This window comes from Perca flavescens, chromosome 1 (genome assembly GCF_004354835.1).
Source record: "Perca flavescens isolate YP-PL-M2 chromosome 1, PFLA_1.0, whole genome shotgun sequence".
Lineage (NCBI taxonomy): Eukaryota > Metazoa > Chordata > Actinopteri > Perciformes > Percidae > Perca > Perca flavescens.
Genome location: NC_041331.1, coordinates 11170448 through 11194947, shown reverse-complemented (window position 1 = coordinate 11194947; position 24500 = coordinate 11170448). Strand labels below are relative to the sequence as shown.

Below are 24500 nucleotides of genomic sequence, written 5' to 3'. Positions count from 1 at the left end.
GGAGGACATTTATTATGTCCCCCCTACTTCTTCTGAAGCCTTGCTGTCACACACACTGTGGACAAGCAGAGCCAAGTTGGTTTGCTTTTTGTTTGTTCTGAAAGTTCAAATTTAGTTGGAGCAGCTTTTCCATGCCGCTCCACTGCACGCATGGCTGCACTGTGTTCTGCCGTGTTAGTCAACACAAAATACCACTTAAAGAAATGAGTAGAGGCAAAGAGCCAATGCTACTCCTCCATGGGAAGCTTTTGATTTTCTGTCAGCTTCATTTATAACAAAATATGGAATTAAACAAAAAGTAGATGTAAAGAGGTCCACAGTGAGCAGAGAATTCCCCACATATATTCAAACTCAAGGAGCAGGTGCACCTCATGTATGAGTCACTATACAGGGAGGGAGAGGATGTCAATTTACTTGACAAATGACTTTAGCACATTTTAATCGATAAAAAAGCCATTAGCCATGAGTGCATTTTCAAGAGACGGAGAAGAAACAGAAGTGAAAGATTAAAGTTGACACTATTATAATTTGGTTCAGCAAATTCAGAGGGATGAATTTAACATCATTAAGTATCAAGTAGCCAAAGTCTGAAAGCATCAACTCTAAATATTTCCCATGGTAGCTTTTGCAATTTCCTCGGTGAGCAAACCGACAACATTTTGTTCATGCAAAAAAGCATGTGCTCAGACTAACTTGGCTTTAAACCACTGACCTTGAGAGGACACATTGCAGTCAGCTGGCTGCTGGAATGGTAGAGACAAGAGGTTTTAGGTTTTATTAGAGTGAGAACTCTAGAGCAGGAGAGGATTCCATTGTGTGTAACTTGGAGGCCTAACAACATTGTTGAGTACATTTCCTTCCTCATAAATTGCATGCACTTATTATTGGCCATCTTGGCCATTTAGTGGTTGTAATGTAATGATGAACTTTTTTTTTTGCCTTTTGTATACTGTACGTTGTCGTGTTGCTAATTGTATTTTGTATTTTTATTTGATTTGCTGTCGCTCCTCTGTTATGTAATGATTGTGTTATATGTTGGGACGCCCTCGAAAACGAGATGATTGGGTTAGGGTTAGGGGTTAGGGTTAGGGTTAGACATTGCTGCAAACGCACTGCTAATACAGAAAATGCAACCAAACAAAGAAACATGCTGCAAATAGAATTTGGTTGTGTTTTACAGACATGTGAACTAACCAGACACTCAACTATCCTGATGAAGCCAAGCAGAAGTTCAGCCTGTTACTCTCTTGTTCTCATTCCCCTCTCCCGCCCTCTTCTACTGCTTCCTCTTATCAGCCCATTAAGGGTGTTTACAACCAGATTTAGTGCAAAAAAATCAATAAAGAAATTGTTAAAAAACAAACAAACAAAAAAACAGATTTAGCCAACTGTTCTCTCTGTTGCTGTCAGCTCTTATTTCAGCGGGAATCATCACAAATGGCAGGCTGTTTCTGTTCCCTCTGATTCATAAGGGTAACACTTAGCTAATTGCTCATATAGGCCGCCTTGTTCTCTATCTTCTCACGTTTGCTTCATTTATAATAAATAAAAAAACCTACACATCATGCCGTTTTATACTACACTTCCTGTATCATTTCAAACTGAAAGCCTTAAGCATTTTACCGTTTTCAGCCTTTGCAGGGAGATGTAGCTGTCCCCAGGGGCCTAGCACAAGACCCTGGGCCCTATGCATAGGCAGTCCTGATGGGTAAAAAATAAATAATAATCGGGCCTCTGTACACACGAATCTGGAGGCCTAGATGTTTATAGGGTAATAACTATTAACTGTAATGCTTAGAGTAACCTGATAATGTTGCGACCTAGAAGTGTTATCTAGAAGTATTATTTTATAATTTCATAATTTCCTAGAATAGGGAATATGTTCTGTAGGGAAATCACTGTTATCTCATCGTAATTTTGTTTTAAAAAAACATTCTGGATATTATTCTGATTTATGTAACTGGAAGGTGAAAGGTCACTTACGATGATGTCATAAGTAAAGAGCTGAGCCGAGTGAAGTAAACAAACGGAAAAACGTAGGCTAGGTCGCGGCTATTAGAACATGTTTGTTGCTTTGTGCAAAAAGAGAATTCCAACAGAACTGGCAAAATAAAGTTGCAAAAGAGAAGACGGAGTCTGTTTTAAGTGTTCAACAATAACACATTTCAAACCTCCTTTCTCAACATTTTCTAGCCTACCTTACTGTGGTTACTACTACATTTTGTTTGTTTTCTCTGTACCTTTACTTGCCAGCCTGCGTACTATGGTGTCCCTCTGATCATCTGTTAATTTATCTGGCCATAGTCCTGGATCTTCTGGCAAAAACTGGTCTACACTGCTCTGCCTACTTTCCAGTTCCTCATCTCTCATTTCCACACTGTGCTCAGAGCAACACTCATGCTCCCTGCTGTCTTCACTCCCACCATCCTAAATCACATCTTCTCTATCATCTGAATATATCTACTGAATCTGACATAACTATAATGTTGACATGATTTACCTCAGATTACATGTATAACCAAATTATCATTTGAAAGTGTATGTTCTGCTCTTTCAATGGGTTGTCACAGTTCGTTTTTAGCACTAACGGTCGCAGAGATATTCAAGCAGTTTAGCACCATGGATTTCATTTTTTAGTTTGTGCTCACCTTTCTTTGAAAAGAAGTCAGTTACCAATTGTTTCCCCTACTTTTGTTTCATAAACAAAATGCGTGCAGATGGACTAAACCCTTTGGCGCATTAGCAAGGGGTGGGTGAGACCTTAGATAGTCTTTTTTTGTATACAAAATGTAATCAGTCAATCAACCAAGTTATTCAGCCAATACACTAACTTTACATTTCATCTGACATGCATTAGGAAATTTAATTAGGAAATGAAAATATCCTGGTGAAATAAAATATATTCCAGACTTTTCAAGGGCCCTCTCTCCCCTTGGGCCCTGGTAATCAGTATTGGTTTTACCCCCAGTCCGACGCCTCTGGCTGTCCCATCTCGATATCAAGTCTTATACGCACAACAATTTATAGAAACAGTCATCGCAATGAAATTCTAGGTCTTAGGCTCCCTTTACAGTTTTTTTCAATTGCTTACGCACAATTTTGAAAACAGGGACAGTATTTTTCAAAACACTACACACAATTAGGACAACCACACACCCAATTAGCAGAACACCTCAGACCCTTTGCAAAATTAAACACTCTTGCAAAAACTATACACTAATTTATAAAAAACATATTTTGTTACCATATGAAACACACACGTTCCATATGACTTAATCCTGTTTGAACCAGTTACAGACTTCTGTTGCTAACCTAAAACACTTTTAGCAATTCTACTTCTCAGTGATTAGAGTACTGTAAATGAAGTACACAGAGAAAGTGCAAATTTACAATAAGTTCACCACACATTACACTAGACCAATGCTGCAGACTGAGGAAAATATAATTTATTTCTCTCCATATACCCAAATCAGTCAACATGTCAACATGGAGAATCACAACAAAACATGTCCCAGTTTTCATGCTACTACAGTAGTGTGCATAACACTGTTAGCTCAGCAAACAACAGACAAACATAAAATACGGTATCCAGTACAAGTTACAATCACAAAAATACACAGAAATACACGGAAAAATACTAGACTTTATCTCTTCGCCTAGCTGGATCTGACCAGAGAATTTCATCAACATCACAGGCAAACATCCTCATTGGCAAGACAACCGTCTTGCATGTCGAATCCATCCTTGCGCAGCTGCGTCATCGACTTGGTCACAAGCGTCCTCCATGGCCTCAATGAGGGGTACCTGAGCCTGGGGCTGGAGATTGTAAACCCTTGCGTGAATATGGGCCCCCTTCCTCCTTGTCGTTCTCGACCCTCAATCCTCAAGTGTCACAGGGATGGGTATCAAAAGTGCTGATATGGTGCAAACAAGGAGCAGCTGATTACTGTAACTGTAGACAGATTTTCTTTTACCTGTTTCCTTGTTGAAATGTCCTCATGACAGATGCCGCTGTATATCTACTAAGATTTGGCTGAACTCTTAGTCCAGCCTCCCTCAGCGTCAATCCGTGGTTCACAACATGGTCCACTAGTGTTGCGCAACTTTCATTTGATAAATTTGGTCCTCTTCTTCTTTGAGCATATTATCTTTTTGACTTTTTGACGTAGTCTTGTGTGAGGTATCGTAGAGTTCCTTTGTCATTGGTCGTGGTTTGACCCGCCCCCTATGCTTACGCCATGCACCCTTTCATAACTGGTGACCCGTTTAAGGTATACTCTTGTGTGAGGGATCATTGAACTCTGTAGAGAGTTCCCTCATTGGTGACAGTTTGCCTGCCCCGTCTACTTTGTATTCCAATGATGTGTTGCAATATATATAAACTTAGCACAAAAAGTAAGGAAATTTGTGTTTGGTAGATTATTTCTCTATGGTAACAATGCTTTTTGGCAAGAAATCTAATACCATTGGAAAGCCTGTTTAGATCCCTTTCAAATGGTGCCCCATTTGTAAGGAAAATGCATTTGTGAGATGGGCAGCAGCGCTGAGTATATGGGTTGCGCCCATGGAAAATGCATGGTATTTCCCCCTTTCTGATGTCCCTGCCTCTGCTGAATTATTTTTATTCCCGGTGGGGAAAAAATGTATCCCCCCTCAAAGTGATCATCTACTTCACCAACAGCCTAGACTAGATATTAATTATATACCTAAAATAGAAGTATTTTAAACTAAATAAAGCGCTGTGATGTGTCATAGTGCCATACGATATATATTGCATGCATTCACAGTAATGTTTTAGGATCCATCCTGCTTGAACACATTACATTTTTATATCCTATATTGTGTGTAGCGTTAAGAACTCACATACAACACTTAGAGAGAGCTGAGGTGGGGGAGATGGTGTATCCCTCACAGAGGGTGAAAAGCAGCCAACTAAGATGAAGCCACATCATCCACGGTGCAGAACTTGAGGGGTTCTTTTTGGACAGACAGAAAAAGAATAAACAGAAAACTGTAATTATAATCAGGCGCCATAAAACACCATATAATAAGACAAACAAAGAACACTGCAATTTACTGTTGTGTAAGGTTACGCAACAAATTATCCCCTGGAAAACGCACCAAAACCACTGGGCATGATAATAAATACAAAATAGCGAATACGCCTTGTTAGTGAAACAAGTAAAAATCACACTCAAGTCTACTAACACCAACTCTAGCAGTAAATAGGATACTGTCTACATGTAACCTTGAACTGAATAGAACTGGATACAGCTCCACTCAATCATGGCATCTTCTCTTCTGGTCTTTGTTTAGTTTGTACAGCATATCACAAAATGAAAAGAGTTGTTAACGTTATGGTCATGTTTTGTGTGGTGTGGTCACTTTCTCACAATAGGTAAGGTTAAAAGAGAACACATGCTATAAAGACACACCAAATGAACATGAAAGTTTTACACTACATAGAGCGAAAAGGAAAGTGGGCTGCCTGGCAACAGTAGTAAAAAATGATGTACCACCAAACATTGCATTTGTGTAACGTTAATGCTGTTATAAATATTACTTTTGCTTGCCTGGTCAAAATTGCTGTCAATCTCTCTGTGCTTGATGAACTGGGACAGCCATCCCAGCTCCACCAGAATTGGCGGGACAGCTTTGTTTCCCCCTGGGTTGCCACTCTTCCCATGGAAACTTTTTTCCCGCTTTTACAAAAATGCTCTTCTTCGCCGAGTGTGTTGTATATCTCTCTCCAAGAATTTAAAGCCATTTGACTTCCCCTGTGGTCTCTCATAGAACAATTGTAGAGATGTTTGTACAGGATTCTTCCCTCAAAGGCATCCATGTTTAAATATAAAGCGCAGCGCACGGAGCCTTTGTGCTGTAATCAACGTCATTTTATGACATGCACACCTCACACCAGGAACACTGCAGCTACCATAAACCTAGTTTAAGGACCGGTTGTACTCCCTGTCACGTCCTGAGAGAAAGAGTACATTGATGCTTACCCGGCGGCTGGGATCATCCGGCTGGTATCCACTCCCCTAATACCTTCCCTAACCACTTGGTGAGGATTTGTGAAGGAGATGATAAGTTGCTTTCAACACCCCAACTGGGCATTAGATGTACCTCTTAATGCCTTTTGGCTTCACTAATGCCCCTGCTGTCTTCCAAGCTTTGATGAATGATGTGTTGAGGGATATGCTCAATGTGTTTGTGTATCTGGACGATATCCTTATTTTCTCCCCAGATCTTGACACACACGTCCAGCACGTTCCCCAGGTGCTTCAGCGGCTCCTACACATTCCTTGCCTAAGTGGTGGCGGAGGGGGAGGTGAAGATGGAACTGGAGAAGGTGCGAGTGATTGGCCAACTCGCAAAGCAATTCCAACCTTTCCGAGGGTTTACAAACTTCTATAGAAAGTTCATAAGAAATTTCAGTACTGTTGCTGCCCCCTTGCTTGCTCTCACCTATCATAAGCTCAGGTTTCAGTGGACCCCCGAAGCCAATGAAGCCTTCTCTCAGCTGAAGGATTGTTTCACCACAGTCCTGACTATCCCTGAACCCCAGCGGCAGTTTGTGGTTGAGGTGGACGCTTCAGATGTAGGAGTGGGGGCCATCCTCTCTCAGAGACAACCATGGGATGGAGAATTACACCCCTGTGCCTTTCTTTCCAGGAAATGGTCAGACGCGGTGAGAAATTAGTACTCAGAACTGCGAATGCCTTGATGAGCCACCTCGTGAGGTTATCGTTGCCCACGTGTGCATGACGTCAGAGCAAGTCGGGATCAAGTCGGACACAAATCTAACCGGAATGCATTGGGCGGCGATTGCTGGTGATCGATTCTGCGCAGACTTGGCTCATCTCGAATGAGCCTACTATGACATCGAGATCAGGCAGTTGCTGGGAGTTAAGATGGCCCTGGAGGAGTTGCACCACTGGCAACCATTCCTTGTTTGGACGGACCACAAGAGAGTATTTATTAGAAGTATAACCCCTTAAGATGAATCATCTCATTTTCGAAGGGGCCCTTAAGAAAATTATACAAAAAATAAGAACCTGGAATATCTTTGTTTCGCCAAAAGATTGAACTCCTGAAAAGCCAGGTGGGCACTCTTTTTCAATTGTTTCCACTTTAACTTGTCTTATCGACCTGGTTCTAACAACTTCAAACCAGATGTACTGTCCCGCCTTTTTGACCCTGCCCCTCTCGTGAGGAACCACCTTACTTTCCTCATTGTTATGTAAGATAAAATACTATTTCAATTGCACTTTCGATAAGAGGACACATCTGCTGTTTTGCACAGTTTATTTAAATAAAGAAATATTTTTCAGTCATTTCATTCTGTTGAAAAACATCGTAAAATTGTGAATCGTAATGAATCGTGAGTTGAGTGTATCATTACATCCTACGTACAGTGCTCAGCGTAAATGAGTACACCCCCTTTGAAAAGTAACAATTTAAACAATATCTCAATGAAGACAAAAACTATTTCCAAAATGTTGACGAACACCAATTTTAATATAACATCTGTTTAACTTATAACATGAAATGAGTACAACCCACAAGAAAAACTACTACATCTAGTACTTTGTATGGCCTCCATGATTTTTAATGACAGCACCAAGTCTTCTAGGCATGTAATGAACAATTTGGCAACATTTACTGCTACATCAATCTTTTTCCATTGTTCAACAATGACCTCTTTTAGAGACTGGATGCTGGATGGAGATTGATGCTCAACTTGTCTCTTCAGAATTCTCCATAGGTGTTCAATTGGGTTCAGATCAGGAGACATACTTGGCCACTGAATCACTTTCACCCTGTTCTTCATAAATCCAAAAGTGGCCTTAGATGTGTGTTTAGGATCATTGTCATGTTGGAAAAGTGCACGACGACCAAGAGCACGGAGTGATGGTAGCATCTTCTCTTTCAGTATAGAGCAATACATCTGTGAATTCATGATGCCATCAATGAAATGCAGCTCCCCGACACCAGCAGCACTCATGCAACCCCACATAAGGACAATGCCACCACCATGTTTCACTTTAGGCACCATGCATTTTTTCTTTGTATTCCTCATCTTTGCGATGCCATACAGTTTTGAAGCCATCAGTTCCAAAATCATTTATCTTGGTCTCATCACTCCAGAGTATAGAGTCCCAGTAGTCCTTATCTTTGTCAGCATGGGCCCTGGCAAACTCTAGGCAGGCGTTTTTGTGCCTGGGCTTTAGGAGAGGCTTCCTTCGTGGATGGCACCCATGCATGCCGTTCCTCTGCAGTGTACGCCATATTGTGTCACGGGAAATAGTCACCCCAGTTTGGCATTCTGCTTCCTTAAATAACTGCAGTGGACAAAAGAAAGTTTGATTAGCAAGCTCAATCGCGACTCCCCCACTACACTCGCTTTGTATAAAACAGTGGTTGGCGTACTTCCTGGATATAGTTATGCTTGAGCTCTCTACAGCAAGGATTAACAAAGCCAAACCATCAACTATAGACCTATGGAAAGGTACAGCAGCACAGGTATCAGTCCTAATGACCTCAACATCACAGAAAGTAGAGGAGGGCGACTAGGCAAGGTGTGATTTCTGTTTTGTTTGTTTTGTTTTTTCTTTCTTTTCCTCGAGACCGCGGAGGGTGGGGGTTGGGAGATCTGTTTTGTTTGTTTTGTTTTTTCTTTCTTTTCCTCGAGACCGCGGAGGGTGGGGGTTGGGAGAGGGTGGTTGTTCCTGTTCAAGTGTGTTTGTCTGTTCTGATGTTTATAATGAAAAAATAACTGCAGTGCTCTTACATCTGAGCAGATTCTTTGTGTTGGATTACATTTTTTGCAACGGCAATTTTCTTTACAACATTGGTGATGCGGAGCATATTATTAAAGCCACTGTATGCAGAGCCATCAGAAAAGTGTGCCTCGCTCTGAAACGTTTTTTTAAATGAGTTTGTAGTGTTCCCTGGACACAAACCAGTGAGAGCCATTAAAGAAGAGTTCCACAGGATTGCGGGTGAATAATGTAAAACCCTTACAATGAATAATTAGTCATTATAATTCAGATAATGACATGGTGCTGCAAGATCAGAATGGTATAAGTAATTTGAATTTCTTTTAGGATTTCCCAATGTGATTGGCTGCATTGATGGCACACAAATTCCAATCATTGCTCCTTCAGAAAATGAAGCTGACTATGTGAATAGGAAGTCCATTCACAGCATTAATGTGCAGGTAAATTGACCACTGTCACAAAATGTCAAAAACTGCATCACAATACTCCAAGTAACATCTGTCATTCTCTGCACTGTCAAGATCATATGTGATGCTGCATATCTCATAACCAACATGGAAGCCAAATGGCCTGCGTCTTTGCATGACTCACGGATATAGTGTGAGTCTGCCCTGAGCAACAGACTGGAACGTGGTAAGCAGCCTAATTATTTACCTGTCTCCCTCCTTAAATACACCACTCAAATGTATACAATATACATTACAGGAGAGTTTGAAGGCCTTCTGCTGGGTGACAGGGGTTACCCATGCCAGCCCACCCTGCTCACCCCTTACCCTGACCCAGTGCCAGGCCCCCAACGCAACTTCAATGTGGCCTACTGCAGGACTAGAGCCCTGGTGGAGATGACCATAGGCCTGCTGAAAGGTGCCTACACCACCTCAGGGTAACCCCTGAGAGGGCCTGTGACATTATTGTGGCATGCGTTCTCCATAATATTACCACAATTATAGGAGAGCAACGCCCTGCCCTACATATAGAGGACCCCAGAGATGGGGACTTGAGTTTGAGACTCGGACTCGAGTGCGACTTAAGTCGCACACACAGTGACTTCAGACTCGACTTCAGACTCGTCCTCGAAAGACTTCAGACTCGACTCGGACTCGAGCTGCGGGACTCGTGAACAATGTTTATTTTTAGGAAACGTCTGATGAGCTCGCTATACCCCTCCCTCCGTTACCTATAACCTGCAAGGACACATGAGAGGACAACATACAAACATGTCGAATGCACCGGCCGCTGCTGTGCCATTCATCCTAAGCTTTGGGTTCAAAAACTTTAAACAAGACGGCCCAAACAGAAGAAGCGCTCAATGCAAAATATGCATCATCTAATTTTATCAGGCATCTGAAAACGCACGCTGATAGGTGAGTAAACATGTTTAGCTCAGCATTGACCATCTACCGTTAGCTTGCTTATTGCTTTAGCTACGACCTAACGTTACGGGAGGTTAACTCAGACTGTCTTCCTTATCAAATATAAATGAGTGTTTGTTTAATTGCCAAACTTGTGGTGGTTGATTAACGTTACGTTAATCATTTACGTGCCACTGTCTGCCATCACGTTAATTATTAACGTTGTCTGCAAACAGGTTACAGGATTATTGTTGATCATATAAAAATAATTACAGTTTCATTTAGTTATAACGTTACACTGGTTTGAGAGTCTGGTATGTGTTGACTTATAGTAGTTTATAAGGTATGATTAGTTGCATAGGCAGTGCACATTACATGGATCTGAAGTAAATAACTAATTGAGGATTCTCTATCATAAGGAAGTGCACTGTAGTGTGGTAAAAAGGTCATTTAGTTGCAATTATATTTTGCATTTAGCTACACTGATGTTTTGCACTAAATAGGAGTATGTCAATTTTAGTGTTGTGAGTTATAACATTTTCTATATTTGGTCTTATGGCCCCACAGAGACAGCACAATAGGAGCCAAGGCCTTTCATTATAATTCATCGACAGACAAGGGAGTCCTTTTTCTTCAGAACCTCAATTTTTGGTCTGTACTGTACTGTATGTTCAAGCTACAAGGCAAAATACATATATTAACTTAAAAGTAAAGCAATCTTGGTGTTTTTTTCATGTTGCAATAGTCTGTTTAAACTGATTATATACCAAAATCAAAGCTGATACTGTATGCTGATAGATAAAGAAGTCATAATAACACATTACATGCTTTGAATTCCTTATATATAGCTATGCAGTGTTCTAAGCCGCCTGGATAGGTCGCTGTACATGATGCAACACTTATTATAACCACAAGAGACTTGAGACTTGACTTGGACTCTAGCTCAAAGACTTGTGAGCATCTCTGGAGGACCCTGAGGAGGACCCCATCCATCCTGCAGATTTCCAGGATGGAAGAGCGGTCAGAGACATTGTATGCAGGAATCACTTCGACTAAAACACAAGAACCACCAAAATAAAAGACAAATAATTGAATTTTATTTTGTCTTCTTTATTTCCTAAAAACACAAAAGCAACAGTTTTTTTATATTGTTCCAATAACTAACACAAGTCACCTGTGACCATGCACCCACCTCTAACTTGTGTTTGAGGATTTCAATTTCCAGATCTGTCTTTAGAATCTGGCGGTCCAACAATAGCATTTCAAGGTCGGTTTTCTGAATTTGTTTGATCAGATTCATTTTATAAAAAAGGTCCTTCACTGGTAACTGGGGATACATAAAATCATGACATTAAAAAAGGAGTTCTGCTGTAGCATGAGGGTCCACAAGTGAGAGAACACCATCACAATCTGTGATGTGGCTGGCTCCGAGGAAAAGCTCCCTCCAGGGATTCCGTCAGCCACTGGCCTTCCTTCATTCTGGCTCAGGCCTTCTGTTGGCTGAGCAGAAGTCAAATGTTAATTTAAATGGGCCCTTTTAATTAACAAAAGGAGGATGGGTGAGAAGACATCTATGTATGTGAACATTAGTTGGGCATAAACTACAGCACATTCAAATTGCCAATGATATGATTAAAATGAGGTACAGCCATGATCCTACTACACTTAAAGTGATGGTTCGGAGTAATTTCACCCTAGGGTCCTTTGCACAATGACCTCGAGCCAAACACCCCCCCCCCCGAAGCTTTTTTTCACCTGGGTCGAACATTGGGAGAGTTAGCGTAGAAGTAGCGTTATCAGCTGAATAGCTTAGCGCGGGGCTAATGGATCCGAAGTGTCTCTTAACATTACCCCACTAATAATGCCCGAAATGATACCAAACGTCTACAGTAGTACAAATAGGTTATGCACTCATAAAACGATGGATTGGGAAGTTTGTAAGTACACCAGAAGTTTATATAAATAACACTTGCCTGCTGGCTTCTGCTCTCTGCTGTTGTTGCTGCTGTGAGACGAGTGCTTAGGGCCGTCTACAAATTACAACACCGAAAAGAGATGAAACAAAAATATTTATTAATTTAACTTATTTTTTAAAGTAAGTGCTGTAGAATAACTAGCAGAAGACAAGTTATAATTGAGGTAGGTTTGGAGACATTACCTTATTTAATCATTAAATTAATAAATATTTTTGTTGCATCTCTTTTCGGTGTTGTAATTTGTAGACAGCCCTAAGCACTCGTCTTACTGCAGGTAGCAGCAGCAGCAGCAGCAGCAGCAGCAGAGAGCAGAAGCCAGCAGGCAAGTGTTATTTACATACACTTCTGGTGTACACTGCATGAAAAGTGGGATTTTCATCAGTATTCGGCACTGTCGATTGTCGTGGAACTTCAGGTTTACGACTGCACACGGCAATTTACAGGCAACACCAAAAATGGCCGTAAATTGTCAGAAATTGACGTGGGCCTTGCTTGGCAGTTGTCCCCCCATGACCCCCCCCTCCCTCTAATTCTAAGGGAGGCTTTCACATGTAAATGAAAATGCTGTGTGCTATACAAATGCAAATCATGGTAGCAGAAGGGGGAGTTTTAACCCAGGTGACATTTTTCTAAAAGGTATTAACTTAATTTTAAGAAAATCTCTTAAAATAGATCAGACTCAGTATAGCCTAATTGTAGACTCTTCAATTTTAGCTTGAATTGATTTATTTAATGAAAGTATGCTAGATTAATTACTTTGTATGTCATTAGCAATGACCAATGTCAATCACTTGACTGCGAATAACTTTACATCTGAAGCGTTTAAAGACTCTATTTGTCCATTGTTTATTTATAAAGAAACACGACAATGTATAAAAGGCTCCATTACCTTGTACCTTACATTATAGCTCCGTAGCAGACGTTTTTGTAAAAATAAGCTAACGATTGTGTCATAACCAAGTGACCTACTGTCGGACAGTAGAGGAATTACCGTACAGTACAGGAGAAGCTCGCAGGCAATTTTGACTTACATTAGCTGTTTAGGTTTAATTTCTAATGTTAACTAGCATGTTAGTTAGCAATAATTAGCCTGTGCTTATGTTATCTCCTTATATATACCTACACTCTCCGTCTCTGTAAGATTGGAAATGATTGAGATTTCTCTTGTCACAGCTACCAGAAGACTTACAACTTTCAGACACGTTGCTCACGTCACATTTACGTTGTCTCTGTCAGTTGGAGGCTGCGCAGTAAAGCAAGTGATCACCGGAAAAGTGCTTCTAATAGCCTTCACTGGTCTCCGTCCAGAGCAACGGGGTCTATTGGTCCATTGTATATATGTCAATGGCCCCGCCCCCTACCCCCGGCCTCACTGCTTCCATTTGAAAAAAATCGGCGGGACTCGGGCGATGAGTCAAAGAGTTAGAGCAAAAACTTCCAAAATATGGGAATATTTCAGGCGAAATGGTAAAAGAGTTGTCTTGTGTATGTAAAACTTCACTTAGAAACACACAGGAGTTGTTCAAGACGTTTGGAGCGGTTGTTTTCTCTACTCCATATCTCCTCCGGGGCTCCAAAGATGCGCTCACAGAAAAGAAGAAGTCAACGTAAGTATATGATTATTAATGAAACGGCGAGCTAGTCTGTACTGTTTATTAACTCTTGATCGTACAGTGACTGTTTTTGGATGTTAAACAGGCTACTTAGACTTGGCAGTAATGTTTTAAACCCCACCAAGTTTAAACGCGAGCAGCACAGAGCTGTGGCTGCTTTCAGCGCCATTCATTACAGAGCTAAGCTGGCAGACCTGCCAACCTGTACGCATTTTGTGTAGTAGATACGCATTTTGACATCAAAATACGATGATACGATTTATCACTTTAAACTACGCGAAAATCAGGTGACTGCTTTTGAGTTCACTCGTTGACATGCAGTAGCCGTCTCAGTCTAACTCTTGATGATAGTAGGCAGCAAAACTTATTATGGCTAAAACAGCGTACCAGCCACGAGCATGCTGGAAAACAAAACTAAAGAAGAAGAGATCGACCAAATGAATCACACCGTCGGGTCCCTTCCTCTAAAGTCAAGCGGGGAGATCGGCTAGATAAAACGAAAGCATCAAATGCAAGTGTTATTCATTCCCGTTTAGTTTGGTTGGTTTCCCCGAGGGAGGACGGTGCTTGCAAAGGTAAACGGATTTGATGTAGAAAGGTGAAATTGTGAAATGAATTAATTTACGTAGCCTGTCAACTTTGGAGAAATATTATTTATTTATATTAATAAAGCCTTGCATTTATAAAGTCTTGGATTTCGTTACAAAGATCTTATATATGTTTTGCCTTTCCTAGGATTAAGTTCATACGGTAACAAAATTAACTCTTAATGTAGGCTAATTTAAAAACTGACCGGAGCCCGTCGCTGGACGCACCGGAGGACCGAGACACAAAGTAAACACTCCTCTCTGACCGGTACCGGGGGGTAAACACTCCTCTCTGACCGGTACCGGGGGGTTAGCGGTTAGCGGAGGATGTGCGGAATGTGTTGGTGCCTGTCGGACTTTGGCTGGCCGCTCAAGGGGGTAAGCTTTGCTTCAGAACTCGAGCCATCATGGCGCCATTTTGTTGCTAACTGGCCATCACCTCCTGTTAGCATTCTGCTGACCGCCATTTTTTTTTTACGTCACTTGACTGCGAATAACTTTACATCTGAAGCGTTTAAAGACTATTTGTCCGTTGTTTAGTTCCAAAGAAACACGACAATGTATAAAAGGCTCCATTACCTTGTACCTCACGTTATGGCTCCGTAGCAGACATTTTTGTAAAAATAGGCTAACGATTGTGTCATAACCAAGTGACTTACTGTCACATAGTAGAGGAATTACCGTATAGTACAGGAGAAGCTTGCAGGCAGTTTCGACTTACATGAAATGTTTAGGTTTAATTACTAATGTTAACTAGCATGTTAGTGATCAATAATTAGCCTGTGCCCATGTTATCTCCTTACATACACCTACAGTCTCCGTATCTGTAAGATTGGGAATGATTGAGATTTCTCTTGGCACAGCTACCAGAAGACTTACAACTTTCAGACACGTTGCTCACGTCACATTCTCTCAGTTGGAGGCTGCGCAGTAAAGCTGGCCATCACCGGAAAAGTGCTTCTAATAACCTTCACTGGTCTCCGTCCAGAGCAACGGGGTCTATTGGTCCATTATATCCTGTCTATGTGGCCGCTCAGCGCCTTCAGACGAAGCTCAAGCTAACAGGCTTACGGCTTATTAGCTAGCCAAAACACAGAGCGGTAACATCTGCAGAGATTGGCTCTGTGAGCGCATCAAAGTGCCCGGTGTGTGTAACAAACATAGCGAGCAGCCGGCGGACTCTAACATCTGTTGATCCGTGCAGGACTTCACTGTGAGCGGACTGTTTAGAGACTATTTGACTGGTTATCTGCTACTGTAGCAGAGCTGCAAGGAAATGCTGAACTGAGCTGTGTGTTTTCAGTGTTAAACACTGCTGCAGGTGTTCATGCATGACTGTTGTTGGTGATTTCCAGAAGTGTAAGACTTTAGGCAAGGCAAGGCAATTTTGTTTATATAGCACAAGGCAACTCAAAGTGCTTTACACAAAACATCAATCATTAAAGAACAAACAGCAAAATAGGGATTAAAATAAAATAAGAATAAAAATATTAATGAATACAAATGTAATACCATATAAGATACATAAATAAAAAAAAATAGTTCATTATAAACAGTTAATGAGAATAAAAATCCAAAAATAAAATTTACAATTCCGTATTAAAGTTTTTTACGAAATAAAATTAAAATTCACTATTCGGTAAAAGAATTAACGAAAAGCATCATCAAAAAGAAAGGTCTTGATTTAAAAGAGCTGAGAGTTGGGGCGGACCTGCAGTTTTCTGGTATTTTGTTCCAGATATGCGGAGCATAAAAACTGAACGCTGCTTCTCCCTGTTTAGTTCTGACTCTGGGGACCACGAGCAAACCTGTTCCAGACCACCTGAGAGGTCTGGGTGGGTCATAATGCAGATAATGCACTAACAGATCTGAAATATATTTTGGTCCTAAGCCATTCAGGGATTTATAAACCAGCATAAGTATTTTAAAATCAATTCTTTGAGGTTACAGGAAGCCAATGTAAAGTCATTAGAACCAGAGTAATATGATCCACTTTTTTTGTCCTAGTGAAAACTCTGGCTGCAGAATTCTGAATCAGCTGCAGCTGTCTAATAGGTTTTTTAGGAAGACCTGTAAGGACACCGTTGCAGTAGTCAAGTCTACTAAAGATAAAAGCAGGGACAAGTTTTTCCAAATTCTGCTGAGACATAAGTCCTCTAATCCTTGATATATTCTTAAAATGGTAATAGGCTGATTTTGTTATTGTCTTAATGTGACTGTTAAAATTCAGGTCTGAGATCATGTATTGCAGTAAAAGTAGAAAAAACAGTGTTGTAGAGTTACAAATTACTTGTCAATTACAAGTCCTGCATTCAACATCTTCCCTATGTAATAGTACAGAAGTATTATCAAAATATACTTAAAGTACCAAAAGTAAAAGTGCTCACTATACAGTGTAATATATTTTATTGGATTATATTATGAGCCAATTAATTGTATTAAATATGACTGATAATTTAAATAAAATGTTTTATTTAATTAAAGTAGCCTACTTGAACATAATTATTTTCTAGGGTTTAAAATGTATACACGTGACATTTAATGGCACATTTATTCCGCGTGCGTGCCGCCGTGTTCATAAAACAGAACTTCGACAATAAATCAGTAAGTTGCTACTCAAAAAGGTTTCTCAAGGTTGGCAGGTCTGAGCTGGTGATGTTGCTTTATAAAAGTATATTTTTTTTATCTCGTAATTTTCAGAAAGCAGTCCGCCGTCTTCACAACTCTGATATAAACTGTAGCAGGCGGTACGAACCGGAGCAAGGGTAAGATTTAAAGAATATGCTTTCATTTAATGAATTTCATTAATTCTTCTGTATAAGTTCATAGATACGTTAATAGTACGTATTTTTTTTTTTTTTTTTTTTTAGACTAACCTCGCCTCATAACGAGGCCGTGACCTATTTTTGCTCGGAGCTGTCTGCAAATCCAGATTTACAGGACGCTGATAATGACGCCATTGTGTGTAAGTAATTTTTACTTTCTTTCCTTGTTTAAATTTTACTGTGACGTTTTTTATTCAAACCACTCTCATTTAATTGTTTTCCAGCTGCCTGTAAGACATATTACGAGACAGCACGCAGGAGCTTCAGCTAGAAACAATCAGATGTGGCATCGCGGGCAGAAGCTGTGAAGAGTTGAGCTCGGAGTCGGTCGAGAAGAAAAGAGGGTAAGATTAGATCAGTTTGGTCAATGTGAATATTTTTCAGGTGCATTTATAGGTGTGTTGTGGCCATAAATAAATATCACGCAGTACTGATTGTCTTTATTGATTGACTTTACAGCTGCTGGAAGCGAGACAGAGTGTGCTGGCTGTGGGTGAGGTGGGCATTTGGAAGTGCGCCACCATAGACATCCAGGACAACGCACCCCAGATGTCTGCAAAGTGGACCGAATTCAGACCGAATGCTGCCGGTTACCAACAGCTCCGAGGCGGCCGTGGGTTAGGTGTGGACGGTGCTGCTTCTTGTGAGCGAGGGATATTTATTGTGTGTGCTGTATGTCTCCGATGCTTTGTACATAGTTATTTTTTCTGATTGCGTTTGTGTTTTGTGTCAATAAAGCTCTATCTTTGAATAAACAGCACGTTCCTGGCAAATCATTTTAACTATGATAATCATGACATGAATATACAACATAGCATATATGAAATATATATATATATATATATATATATATATATATATATATATATATATATAAAAAAATGTATTATAATAATGGCCCAGGTTGACCAATAGCCTAACCCGTGACAGACCGGTCAACCAATCACGAGAGAGTTTTCTTGTTTAAAAGTAGTGGTTTCATCCAATAGTGAGTGAGGAAATTCCAGCCAGGCCAGACGTTCTCTGGCCAGGCGTCTATTCATATTCTAATTAGATCCATTAACACCTCCGCGGGGGCTCTCCACATACGTCATGGTTCGTTTCCGACAATATGTGGTACAGACGAACGTGACGTTCGCAGCCTGTAAATTGTCGATAACTGCCGAAAATTAGGGGGATTTCCGGGCGTTTACAGGCATTTACAGGGACGGAAATCCCACTTTTCATGCAGTGGTACTTACAAACTTTACAATCCATCGTTTTATGAGTGTATAACCTATTTTTACTACTTTAGACATTTGGTATCATTTCGGGCATTGTTAGTGGGGTAATGTTAAGAGACACTTTGGATCCATTAGCCCCTGCGCTAAGCTATTCAGCTGAGAACGCTACTCTACGCTAACTCTCCCAATGTTCGACCCAGGTGAAAAAAGCTTCTGGGGGGGTGTTTGGCTCGAGGTCATGGTGCAAAGGACCCTAGGGTGACATTACTCCGAACCATCACTTTAAGTCTTACCTGTTTGAACTATGTTCTTATACTTAATTTTCAGCTGCTTCCACAAGAGTTTTTCAGCCGCAGGACCTAAATGAAATAGATTATAGGTTCAATGCCATTCCACCAGTTTTTTACCAGTAATGTTATATTTGTGATTAAATATGAGCATATGTGTGTATTTCAGGCCTGTATGTAGTGTGTGTTGTAATGTAATGTAATTTCCCCACTGGGAATTAATAAAAAGTGTAAACTAAAATGATTGTGGAAATTAAATATGAAATGAAAACACTATATTGGAACTTACGCATTGACCCGAGCAGCAATTTTCTCCCACGCCGTTTCTCGCTCTTTTGCTGCAGCAGCTGTGTTACTCTTTTTGCGAATTACAGGTTCATACTCGCTGTACACTTGCATGAGCATTTCCAGCTCCAGAGGCATAAAGTATGCCGACCAAGTTTTGTTGCTTGTTGCCATGGTGAATCGTAGTATCAGTGCTCCATTCATGCTGCCTTTTTATAGTGGTGGTGCACGCGCTTAACCCTGAGTGAACCTACTCCGAGTTAATTGAACTAACTCAAATCAGCTGTTCTGGAACCGAAAACTCTGACTCTTACCACTTTTGCTACAGTATTCTGACTGATAAGTAAAGCTTTGCCGATGTTCTTGTAGCCTTCACCTTTGCGGTGTAAAGAAATTATTTTCTTGTGACATTTATCTTCCATGTGGTGCCATTGCTAACAACATGAAATGGGAAAGGGGTTTTCTTTAAGTAACACCCTTGTATAGTCAACTGTCAGCTGGACCCCTGTGTAATGAATAATTACACTCACCTGTGGTTGATTATTGTTAAATTAGACATTTGTTATCTAAAATGTAGCTTTGCTACAGAGACTTTCAGTGGGGTGTACTCATTTTTGCATCACCCTAATTTGAGTAAAACTGAACATTTTATCCTAAGTTATATTATTAACCTTACTTTCATGTTATAAGTTAAACAGATGTTATATTAAACTTGGTCTTGTCAACAATTGGAAATTGTTTTGTGTTCACTGAGATATTTTTTAAAATGTTACTTTTCAAAGGGGGTGTACTCATTTACACTGAGCACTGTATATCTAATCTCCCCTTTATCTCTAAAATCCTTGAAAAGGTATCTGACTTCCTACATAACAATAGTTTATTTGAGGATTTTCAGTCAGGATTTAGAGCGCATTATTAGTACTTGTCTTAGTAGATGTTAGTGCTGCATTCCACACTATTGACCAAAGCATCATGTTACAGAGACTGGAACATTTAACTGGCATTAAAGGAACCACACAGCTGTTTTGAGTCCTGTTTATCAGATCAATCTCAGTTTGTTAATGTTAATTGTGAATCCTCCAGGCAGGCTAAAGTTAACCATGGTGTTCCATGGCTCAGTGCTTAGACCAATTCTATTCACCTTATATGCTTCCTCTATACAATATTATTAGGAAACACTATTAACTAATTATACCTAACAAGCCAGATGAAACCAGTCAGTTAGTTAAACTTCAAGCATGTACCTTATTCCAAAATGGATTAAATTATTTTTTTCCTCACAATTGTACACATAATACCCCATAATGACAACTTAAAAAAAGTTTTGTTTGAGATTTTTTCAAATTTATTAAAAATAAAAAACGAAGAAATCACTTGTACATAGGTATTCACAGCCTATGCGATCAAGTTCAGGTGCATTCTGTTTCCACTGATCATCCTTGAGATGTTTCTACAGCTTAATTGGAGTCCAACTGTGGTAAATTCAGTTGACGCTTGGACATGATTTGGAAAGGCCCACACCTGTCTATATAAGGACCCACAGTTAACAGTGCATGTCAGACCACAAAACAAGCATGAAATCGAAGGAATTGTCTGGTGACCTCCGAGACAGGATTGTCTTGATGCACAGATCTGGGGAAGGGTACGGAAAAATTTCTGCTGCTTTAAAGGTCCCAATGAGCACAGTGGCCTCCGTCATCTGTAAATGGAAGAAGTTTGGAACCACCAGGACTCTTCCTAGAGCTGGCCGTCCCTCTAAACTGAGTGATCGGGGGAGAAGGGCTTTAGTTAGGGAGGAGACCAATAACCCAATGGTCACTCTGACAGAGCTCCAGGGTTCCTCTGTGGAGAGAGGAGAACCTTCCAGAAGGACGACCGTTGCTGCAGCACTCCAACAATCAGGCCTGTATGGTAGAGTGGTCAGACAGAAGCCACTCCTTAGTAAAAGGCACATAGCAGCCCGCCTGGAGTTTGCCAAAAGGCACCTGAAAGACTCTCAGACCATGAGAATCAAAATTCTCTGGTCTGATGAGACAAAGATTGAACTTTCTGGCGTGAATGCCAAGTGTTTGTAGGACACCAGGCACCGCTCATCACCTGGCCAATACCATTCCTACAGTGAAGCATGGTGGTGGCCGCATCCTGCTGTGGGGATGTTTTTCAGCGGCAGGAACTGGGAGACTAGTCAGGATTGAGGGAAAGATGAATGCAGCAACAGAGACATCCTGGAAGAAAACCTGCTCCAGAGCGCTCTTGACCGCAGACTGGGGCGATGGTTCATCTTTCAACAGGACAACGACCCTAAGCACACAGCCAAGATATCAAAGGAGTGGCTTCAGGACAACTCTGTAAATGTCCTAGAGTGGCCCAGCCAGAGCCCAGACTTGAATCCCATTGAACATCTCTGGAGGGATCTGAAAATGGCTGTGCACCAATGCTCCCCATCCAACCTGATGGAGCTCGAGACGTTCTGTAAAGAGGAATGGGCGAAACTGGCCAAAGATGGGTGTGCCAAGCTTGTGGCTTCATATTCCAAAAGACTTGAGGCTGTAATTGCTGCCAAAGATGCCACAACTTATACAGTAACGCTTGAAAAAAATAAGATGACAGAAAGGGAAGATGTTGGAGGGAAGGAAGGCAATTCTATCAACATCTTAATTTGCAATTCAGTCAACCTTAAATGTTTGAAGGTGATGAAGTAAACAATGAGGGAAGAGAAGAAGAAAATGAATCTGAGGATAACAATGAGGGAAGTGAAGAAGAAAATGAATCGGAGGATAACAATGAGGGAAGTGAAGAAGAAAATGAATCGGAGGATAATTATGATGTGGGCTGTGATTCCAGTTTCCCTGCATACCCCGATTTGTCATCATGATGTCATCATTCCCTTCTCTCAGCATCTTTATGAAAAGCTCCGAAACCCTTAGTTAGACCCTTTTAGTGTCATTAAGGAGGACTGTTAGTGGTGAGTGTCTGGATTTATGATATTCTCTTGGCTAATGTTGAAGGGGCTGTACTCCATATGTGAATGTGTATTACTTTGGCTACTCACCTAAATGTGTCTTCAAACCAGCCCAGTGTGACAGGTATCAGACAGACCGTCACAGAGCTTTGGTGAAAGGAAGCTTCTGTGGACCCTCGTTGAAGATATATAGCCTACCAACCACACCGAGCAGTGGAACCCCCGAATAGAATGTAAAAGTTTTCTTCTCCCACTGAACGCTTTGTTTTAACAGTGCTTTCTTGTGAAATTGTGAATGTGTAATTCCCCGCTGCCTTCACAGTCAAGTGCTGTACTGAACACGCACACACTTGGTATAAGCGCAACAAAGCAGTTGCTAATAAGAAGGCCACATTTTATTTCTTTTTTTACAAGCCTTTGCATTTTATTTGTAAAGATTCTCAACTGGGCGGCGGCCAATAATTTAACACCTTTGAGTTTGATAGGCAGGTGTTGTGAAACAATCTGATCAGGATTGTTTTGTGGTTCCAATGCTATCATCTACTAGCTCGAAGCAGTAGTGAGCTCGGAGAACGAAGTGACACGAAGCAGGGTTCAGTTCAGTGTTGTGACTGAACGCGTTCATTGAACGATAGTTATGAACTTGTTCATATTTTGGGCGAACGTGAACTGAACTTCCTGTATTACTGCCTGATGAACGTTACTGTGAACTTGTTCATTCTGGTGTCTGTGAATGGCACGCTCTCTCAGTTTAACTTCGTTCAATAAGGTGCCAGATTTCTATAGAGCCTTCCAGGCGAAAACCCGGCTAAAACACACCGTAAACAGGCTTAATATGTAGTGAAAAAAAACAGCCACCAGTGTCGCACCTCCGCATGTGTCATCAAAACAAAAAGCAGCATGGAGGCGACAGCAGCATGGAGGTGATGAAGCAGCAAGGAGGCGTCGTATGATCATTTAAACAAGTTTTATGACAAGGTTGGTGAGGATGCGAAAAATCTTACATTTCTGTGCAAACTTTGCCCGCCGGCTTTCAAAAAGAAAATCTGCACTTCAGTCACATCCACAGCAAACCTGAAACGGCACATTGAACTGATTATGAAGATGAAATCTGACACATAGTTTCAGTGTTAAAACTGATAAAATAATTGCTGTCTGTGGTTCTATATGGGCTGTGGCAATAATTTTCTTTACTTCCAGGAAGTACTCAACCTCCCTGAGCCAGATGTACAGAGGATATCCTAGAAATCAACACCAACCCCCCTGACTCTGCTGAGGTTAAAGCTGCCATCCAAACCCTGAAGAGCATTGGCAAGAAATGTGACAGAGATGCTATTCATGCTGAGATGCTCAAGGCCGACATTCAAACATCAACAGGAGTGCTGACGGACCTATTCCAAAACATTTGGAACAGTGACACCATCCGTGAAGACTGGTCCAAAGGTCTTACTGTCAAAGTCCCCAAGAACGGCAACATTAAGAACTGCAACAACTGGTGCTGAATCAGCCTTCTGTCTGTTCCAAGCAAGGTGTACTGCAGAGTCCTTCTCAACTGGATGGAGAAAGACATTGACACCAGGATTAGGCAGGAGCAAGCAGGCTTCAGGAAGGGAATAGGATGTTTAGACCAGATCTTTGCTCTGTGTAACATCATAGAGCAGTGCTTGGAATGGAATTGCCAGCTGGCTAACACTGGCACATTTACAGAAATGTTGATTAATGTGTGTTGTCTTTTATAAAATAAAGAATAAGAACTGTTGAAAAGAATGTTGATCAATGTAAAGCATGTCATGATATGCAGACATAAGATCAGGTGGCATGAAATATTGGGTCATTGTAATTATGAAGGTGTGAAAATGTTGCAAGGTGTTGTGAAGGGCATGGAGATTAAGGGAGGTGTAGTTGGGTTGGATCAGTTATGTGAGGTGTGTACACAGGGAAAGTTCACTCAGACAAAAAATAAGGAGCCAGATAGGAAGGCAAAGAAGCCCCTACAACTAGTCCACACTGACTTAGCCGGTCCCATGCCAAATACCAAGCATGGAGGATATGCGCAGTCATTTATAGATGACTACTCTGGTACTATGCTTGTGTACTTTCTAAAGTCCAAAAGTGATACAGTGCAGGCCACAGAAAGATTCTTAGAAGACATAGCACCATATGGAGAAATCAAGTGTATCCGTTCAGATAACGGCAGAGTTTACAAGTCGAGACTTCAAGGCACTGTTAATAGAAAATAGGATTAGACATGAGACATCTGTGCCTTTTTCACCCCACCAAAATGGCACTGCGGAGAGAGGTTGGAGAACATGATATGAGCACATGCCTACTGATAGAGAGCGGGTTACCAGATAAGCTATGGAACTACGCTATGCAGACCTCAGCTTATGTGAGGAATAGGTGCTACAGCAGACACACAAAGAAAACACCATACCAGCTTTTCACAGGCAAGGTACCAGACATATCCAAACTACAAAAATTTGGATCAGTGTGTTTTGGTTACAAGCAAGAGAAAGGCAAATTGGATTCTAGATGTGAGCAAGGTGTTTTCATTGGCTATGACAAGAACAGCCCAGCCAATCGAGTTTACTATCCAGGCACAGAGAG

At 41.0% G+C, this 24500-nt stretch overlaps 1 long non-coding RNA gene and 1 pseudogene across 1 annotated transcript; both read left to right on the top strand.

Moving 5' to 3' along the window:
- The first annotated feature begins 3729 nt into the window (after positions 1-3729).
- Positions 3730-9966, top strand: LOC114555449 (putative nuclease HARBI1; annotated as a pseudogene).
- A 3527-nt stretch (positions 9967-13493) lies between these two features.
- On the top strand, positions 13494-17778 carry LOC114561260 (uncharacterized). Its single transcript, XR_003693340.1, has 5 exons — positions 13494-13718; positions 17012-17076; positions 17182-17276; positions 17361-17480; positions 17596-17778. It is a non-coding gene; the product is annotated as an uncharacterized LOC114561260 (long non-coding RNA).
- Positions 17779-24500: the final 6722 nt, after the last annotated feature.